Source organism: Setaria viridis, chromosome 1 (assembly GCF_005286985.2).
Source record: "Setaria viridis chromosome 1, Setaria_viridis_v4.0, whole genome shotgun sequence".
Classification (NCBI taxonomy): Eukaryota; Viridiplantae; Streptophyta; class Magnoliopsida; order Poales; family Poaceae; genus Setaria; species Setaria viridis.
Window position 1 is genome coordinate 3,181,407 of NC_048263.2, and position 7,902 is coordinate 3,189,308.

Genomic DNA, 7,902 nt, shown 5'->3' on the forward strand with positions numbered 1-7,902 from the left:
CAAGAAGCGAGGTGTGATCTGAACTTCCTGCTATATGCACAGTGCAAACGGGCTAAAGGCATCGCAACTAAAGGCTTCCCCTCTCTAACCAAAGTACTAGACGATCTACATTAGCATCCCATGATAGTACTGCCAACCTTTATTCACTTGATGTCAAATAGACTAATAAAGAACACTCACCAACATATTGGAGATAGAAAAAAGAAACGTGCAGTGTCTGAAGGGAAAACAACAGCAACAACAAAGGATCAAGAAGAGGGATGCCGAAATGTTCTGCCACCTTTATGTAACAAAAATTACACGCCCCCCTGATCCCTAGCATTGTTCAGTCAGGAGTCAGGACTCGTGAAGCCAGAGTATAATTTGTTGGACTTAAGATTCTTGGAATGAACTTGCAATTTGAGACGGAGGAAGTACCAAAGAGCTCTCTCGTTCTCCTGGCCGGTGCAGGAAGCAGCCGGAGAACATATGCATCTTTCAGAACCGGTGTTTGAGATTCGTGCGGGCCGCACGATCTCCTTCGTCCTCCCTTCACCTCCCATCGTCTCTCTCGTCGCGCCGCCGCCGGGGGAGGTTGGGGAAGGAGCAGCTCGCCAGAGGGGCGGGAGGTGGGCGGGGGCGGCTCCGGCCGCGGGCGGTGGTCGAGGCCGGTGGACTTAGGGGTTCAGGTTTCGGGTTAGGAAGGGCGGCGGTGGATGGCGGGCGGGCGGCGTGGCAGCCGCCGGCCGGGGTAGTGGAGGAGGCTGCGGGGGTGAGGGTCGCCGGGGAAGAAGGAAGGGAGACGAGATTAATGGGCCGGAGGTGGCTCCCGGAAGCAGCAAAGCCAGCAAGAGGTTACGCGACCAGTAGAGCCGTTACGCGCGGCAACCTCTGGCGACTCCCATGGTCCCACCAGGCCGGCAGCATACCAGGTGAGCCTTCTCCTTTCCGGCGGCGGATGGCGTCGGCGTCGGCGTCGGGGGCTCCAGCAGCGGCGGAGGTGCTCCGCCGCCGCCGCATCATCTCCAGCCGGCTCTACCTCGACGACATCCGAGCTCCAAGGTCGGTCACCCGCCCCCGATCCCCTCCTCCTCTGCAACCTCGATTCGCTGCCGTGGGTCGTAACAACCGCGCGCCGTTCGCGCAGGCACCCGTGGTCTACTCGCCGGCGTACGACATCTCGTTCAACGGGCTCGAGAAGCAGTGAGCTATCTATCTTATTAGGCCGCGCCGCACGCTTATCCGCGCTGAATCGCAGTGCTGTGATTAATTCGTCGCGCCTGTCTCACGAACTCGTGCAGGCACCCGTTTGATTCGTAGAAATGGGGCCACGTGCGCGGCTTCCTTGAGGACGCGGGGCTCCTCCAGAGCGACCGGATCGTCGAGCCGCTGGAAGCCTCGGAGGATGATCTGCTTCTGGCGCGTGATAAGCAGCTCAGCTTCTATCCACTTCTTTTGTAGCTATCTGTACTGTACGTTGTACGATGCAGTGTAAATTTATGGTTTGTGGCTTAACCAATCAGGTGCACTCAGAGTCATACTTGAACAGCCTTAAGAGCAGCGAGGAGGTTGCCCGCATTGTAGAGGTACTGCTACATTCAGAATTGCATATTTGGCAGTGTGATCTTTTACTTGCTATGAGCCTGCTATAAATGGCCACGAAATTGCCTACGGCGTTATGAAAAGCATGATGGTTTCTGAAGAACTTGACCATCTGCATATTTCTCTATTATAAACTAGTCTGCTTGGTGTTCATTTTGCTGAAATTGTAGGAAGTTTATTAGGTATAGAATGTAATCAGTATTTCCTGATTTATACTAGGTTCCAGCAGTGGCGCTGCTCCCTAACTTGCTTGTTCAGCAAAAACTTCTTTACCCATTTCGGAAGCAGGTAAATGTTTTGTTGTCTTTTGGTGCTCCTTTGGCTCTTAATTTGGGATGTTCAAAGAGCATGCTGAAGTGAGCTTTTACCTTTTAGGTGGGTGGCTCTGTTTTATCAGCCAAACTTGCACTAGAAAGGGGATGGGCTATCAACATTGGTGGAGGCCATCACTGTTCAGCAGAGGAAGGGGGTGGATTTTGTGCATATGCTGATATTTCCCTGTGCATCCATTTTGCTTTCGTCCGTTTAAATATTTCAAGGTAGGATAACTATTCAGCTGTACTAGACATCTACAGCATATCTCCTGTAACTATATGCACTGATAACTGATAAGTATGCTGACCTATCATTATGCTTCCTTTTTTCTGTAATGCAAAAAAGGCAGTTCCCTTGGCATTATAATTTATCACTGTCTGCTAAAAGTACTCTAAGGAATGATGGAAACTATTGATATGAGACTATGATAGAGCTATCTTTATTTCATGAGTCACTCACTCACTCTTCTCATTTTCAGAGTAATGATCATTGATCTAGATGCTCACCAAGGAAATGGTCATGAAAAAGACTTTGGCGGTGATGGTGAGAGGCTGAGTGCTCTATTATTTTCTTGTTCATACTTTTGTACGTGCTACTATTTCATGGCTCGTTGGCATTTATTCTTCATTTGCAGGAAGGGTTTACACTTTGGACATGTACAATTCTGGAATATATCCTTTTGTAAGTACTTAACCCTGTTAACCCTGAAACGGTTCCTACATCTATCACCATGATACCTCCTTCCTGAGTCTGTTCATTAACTTATTATAAAGTATAAATAACAAATGTGTACTGCTGTTTGATATTTAGCTAATCTCTGCACCCCCCCCCCCCCTCCCTTCTGAATTTCTTGTTTTTTTTTCTTGCTGATAGTGCATATATTTCATTCTGAGAAATATAAATTATTATCATGGGATTTTGTCTACCACATATGGCATACCAAGTTCTGCATCCTGCAGGGCACTGGAACTTAATACTTGTAAGTTGTACGACATAAGAACAGGACAGCTAGCTTTGTCTGTGTGACTGACATTGATAATTCTGTATCTTTCAAGTCAGTCTTCTGCATTGCAATTAACTCCAAACTGAAGTTAAATGTTCATTTGTAATAAACAAAAAATGCTATATTAATTCCCTGTACTTTTACATTGCATCTGGTCTCAGCCTGAACTGCAAAATTGAGAATTGTGCTTCATAGTTCCTATACCCTAAACTTTCCCCCGTTAGTGGTGCAAGAGAGTTGGGAGAGCGGGATGGAGGGCTGTGCGTATTTGTGCTCTATTTTGGTTTTTGGGTGGGGTTCATCCACCTTTGGGGGGGGGGGGGGGGGTATTTGCATACCTATTGGAAGTTTTGGGTGCAGTATATCCAGTTTTGTAGCTCAGGAGGTTCAGCAGATGCACTGTTAACCTTCAGAGCGCATGAAGGCCTATCCATAAAAAATGTGCCAGGTCCATTTTCGTTCCTTTTCTTTTTTAGTATAAAGGGACATCATTTTGTTTCAGGATCATGTGGCTAACAAATACATTGATCAAAAGGTCGAGTTAGATGTAAGTAGCACTTTTTATACTGTTCTCTGTTTGTTATATTTTTTCTGCATCTGTTTCATGTTGGAGTTGACACCTGTTTGCATTTTAGAGTGGGACAAAAACAGAAGATTATTTGGAGAATCTTGATAAGGCTCTCAATGTAACCTGTACATTTTGATAGTATCTTAATCTTTTTGAGTTCACCTATAATATCAGTGGTTATATATGTGTTGCTTTAACGGAAGTCCTCATGTGTGCATTTTTTTTTTACTGTGAATGTGATATTTTGCATGACTCGTTGCGTCAAGGATCTGGACTGCAGAATATGATATTTGAGTTGCATATTTCTGTATGCTTCATATTACATTATATTGTAAAATAGTTGGGAAATTAGATGTATGGTGTGATGATATCACCAGGCACTGATGCTATTAATACTATATTTACACGGTGCTTTGCATGCTTAGACCCTGACCAGCCAATTATAGCGGCCCATGTTGCTTAGGATGGTTAACTAAACCGATGATCAACTTTCGTGAGTACAGGTGAAAAACCGTATTGTATGACTAAGGCTCATTTCTTTTGAAGCCAATATAGACAGTGCCTATTCTGGTGTTTGAACGTATCTGAATGCATATAGTTTCAGCCTATTCCTTACCCAAGACTGGAGTGCAGATGCACAACACTGAACTAAGAATTGGTTGGAGAGAATTAGGAATGAGCACCTCATCAACTTGTGGGCTTATGGGAGAACCATGATGGACCCTTATTTCAGCACTGACAGTTGCTGTTTTACCGTTTAGGATGCCAGGAATTATGAAAAAGTTCTCAGCAGTGATCCAGTCATAGATCGAGCTAACAATATAGTATGCCTTTTTGTAGTTTGAAGAAAAACTAAATTTTGATTAATTTGTGGAACTTTAAACCATGAGGATTCAATTCTGCTGGTAGAAAAAAAATCCATAATTCTAGATCTAAAATGGGTGTATTTCTACCTTCTGTTAATAAGATGGATTAAATAGCTATGTACAGCTGGAGAAAGGGAATAAACTGAAGGAGCTCTCTTGATGTTAATCTGCTAGTTTTAAGTAATCAGTACTGCAAAGGATGTGATGCAGACACTTATGTATGGTGCATCATGCTATATCAAGTAATTGCAGTTGTATAAGCTTCTCTTACAGCAAACACTTGCTACCTCACTCAGGGATTGTAGTTATTCTGCTTCTCAAGAGAGTTTCCAGATGCAAACTTTGTCATCTCTAGGCAGTTATGCCATGGCCTGACCTGTTGTGACTTGCAAGATCCTCTAATTTGTTATTTTGACACGAGATAGTCCAGATTGGTTTTAAGAGAAAGAACATCATGTCGATACAGGAATACTTGTTTCGCGCGTTCGATTTTTAGCAGTTAATCCTTTGTTCAGTTACTCTCCTTGAGCAGTGTGGGCCTGGGTTATGCATGTAAAACGCCATGCTATTTTTTAGGTTGAATAACATTTGTATTGTGAACTTATGATATGGAGGATAAAATATACATCCGACGGGCGACGGCCTTTTCTTAGGCAACGGAAGTGTAGTTTAGTTCTATTGTTCTACATAAGCTTGTGACTGGCTTTGATTTGTTTATTTGGTCAAATATCAGTAAATGGATAAAGGAAAAGAGTTTTTGTGGACAAACTCTTTGTGCTATTCTATTCCGTACTGATTCACCAACTAAATAAAACTGGCATAACTTGTTTACGCCAAACTCATTCCCTCTATGTTGCTTAGAAAGATTGTTTGTAGGACTGTTCAAAACAGCCTTGCCAGTTTGCAAAAAAAGAGAGAGAACATGAATGCAGATTTCCTGTATACATTGCCAGCAAGCTCAAATATTACTGTTCTATTACTCAGCTTTAAACTTGGGAACCCACTCAATCGGTCCTTAAACGGTCCTAGTTGTTTGCAGGTAGCTGAAAGTAGATTTCTGCCCCAGTTGATTGTGTATAATGCTGGAACTGATATTCTAGATGGTGATCCTTTAGGCAGGCTAAAGGTATGTCCTTTCGTGTGAACCACACATGTTCTCACAGCATTCATGTGACATGAAGATGTACATATTTGCAATGGCTTGTAGTAGTTTTTACAGATCCGCTTAACAATGCATTGGCCGGTTCCTTTCTGCTCATATTATGCTTCCACAATTTTCCAGGTTAGTCCAGAGGGTGTGGCTATTCGAGATGAAAAGGTTTTTAGATTTGCAAAGGATCAGAGTATTCCCCTCCTCATGCTGACATCAGGTGGGGATCTTGCTCATCATTATTTAAGTTCATCTGCCTTGAGTTATATTCTCTAAGACCTACTAATGATGCATCTGTCCTGACTCTGAATCTCTATACCCTCAGGAGGCTATATGAAGTCAAGCGCCCGAGTTATAGCAGATTCGATTATCAACCTATCAAAGAAAAACCTGATAGATATAGGTACCCGCTGTATAGAAATTGATAATGGTGATAACTATGTATGCTTGATGGATGTGCCTAGTGTATAATAAAATGTTATGCTGATTCGGTACTTGCACATATCAACCTGACAAAAGGGAAATTGTTTGATGTGAATGCTTTCATGCATTGACTTATTGAGGGACCCATTGTCAATCGTGCAATGTTCATATTATGTACCTTAACTGTCATCAACCCTGTTTATTTGGAAGATTGACCCAATGACATTTCTTCATTTACATGTGAAAGCTCATGCTATTAGACTAATCATCTGCGAGTCAGCTGTCAGTCTTCTATGTGCAGTCTACTGCTTAGATGGATCCAGCAGTGAATCAAGTTTCCTTTAATTATTTCAGGAGAAAAGTCCCCATGGATTGTGGCTGAGAGCTACCCGGGCCTGGTCTTTGGCATGTAGCCTTTGCCCTCTCCTCTCTGGCACCTTGACTCGGAAGAAAGGTACACATTTATCCCTACTGAACCGTTGCTGACAGGTTACCGTACACTATTTTTCGGTTCTTTTTTTTTTCCCCAGCTTGTGCTAGCTGGGCATAATTTGTGGCGTGCCAATCTCCAACGTTTTGCATGATGATCTGGTGGAGTCTCACTTCTTAAGTCGACGTCAACCCTCCTCCAAGATCAAGGTCAGTATCCAAGATAATGGCAGATATGCTGCTGGGTAGGTAGCAGATTGGTGACATTGGGTTGTCACAATCTGTTGTTTTCACTTGATTGAATTCTTTATGTTACCTTCTCCAATAAAAAGTTAAAACCGCAGGACTTCCAGGAATGTTCATAGCGTTAAGATTTGGGAAGCTTGTAGAGTTCTTAGTATCATTTTGATGATGTCTTAATCTGAAAAAAATCATTTTTATGATGTAATTATGAGCTCGGCTCCATGAACCGCAAGCCAGCCCTATTGAAATTGAGTAAAGTAAATCAAGTGCTCTGGATATCTATTCTCCAACTCCGAAATGGTGGATTCCAAACCGTGTGAAATAAACTCCCACAAGGCTCATCCTTGAGAGTTCACCAAGAATACTACCAACAAAGCATGTGGCTAAGTGCCTTCAAACCACTGGGGTTCATCTTATGTCCGCCAACTTCTAGAGCCAAGGCAAGGAAACACGAACTACACTCTCCTAGCATCAGGCCTATGGTCCATCCATGGACAGAGCTGTAATCAGCGAACAATTTATTCTTCAGGACACTCATGCCCGATCGTGAGACTGCGTGTTGAATGCCTGGTGGCACCTTGCTCTGACCTGAGCTCATATATTGATGGTTTCTTGGAGGGATGGATCCTAATGCAAGCAAGCCGGAACTCTTCCACATTTTTTTTTTCTGTAGGAAAAAAAAATGCAGCACCGGTGTTAATTTCCTGAAGGCTTGGTTTCAACAAGAAAATGAATGCAGTGTATGCTATCGGAATTTGTATTGGAAAAGAATATACTTGAGGAAGAAAGATAATTGGAGGATAGGAGAGAACTGGTTGAGTAATTAACTGGTTGGGAATAGTTTTTAAGGTGGAGCCCCGTCCCACACTGATCTTACAGGATGCGATACGTGTAGAGGTTCCTAGGAGAACAACCCACAGTAGAGCCCAGAGAATATGGTCATGAGTTTGTTCTACCAATGCAAAAGCATGCTGCGTAAGCACCATATTTCCCCAAACAACCATCACGACAAAATAAGTGGAAGATTGACCCGATGGCATTTCCTTTCATGGTACATGTGAAAGCTCATGCTCCTTGGTATTATCAACTGTGCAGTTGCTGTCAAAATCTTTGTCACTCTGACCCGGGACGAAACAAGGTATGCATTTCATTTGTCCCTGTTATGCTTTCATTCTGTACGGACTCCGACTCGGAAGTGCAGTCTATATGCAGGTATTTCTCATACAAAACCGTGTCAACGTATGTCATTTTCTTCTAGATCGAATCTTGACGTTTCTTCCGAAACCTAGTCCAAAACTCCAAATTGATCCTTTGGGTGTTTTTC

At 43.3% G+C, this 7,902-nt stretch overlaps 1 pseudogene; it reads left to right on the forward strand.

Moving 5' to 3' along the window:
* The first annotated feature begins 790 nt into the window (after positions 1-790).
* On the forward strand, positions 791-6,145 carry LOC117847538 (histone deacetylase 2-like; annotated as a pseudogene).
* The last annotated feature ends 1,757 nt before the right edge of the window (positions 6,146-7,902 follow it).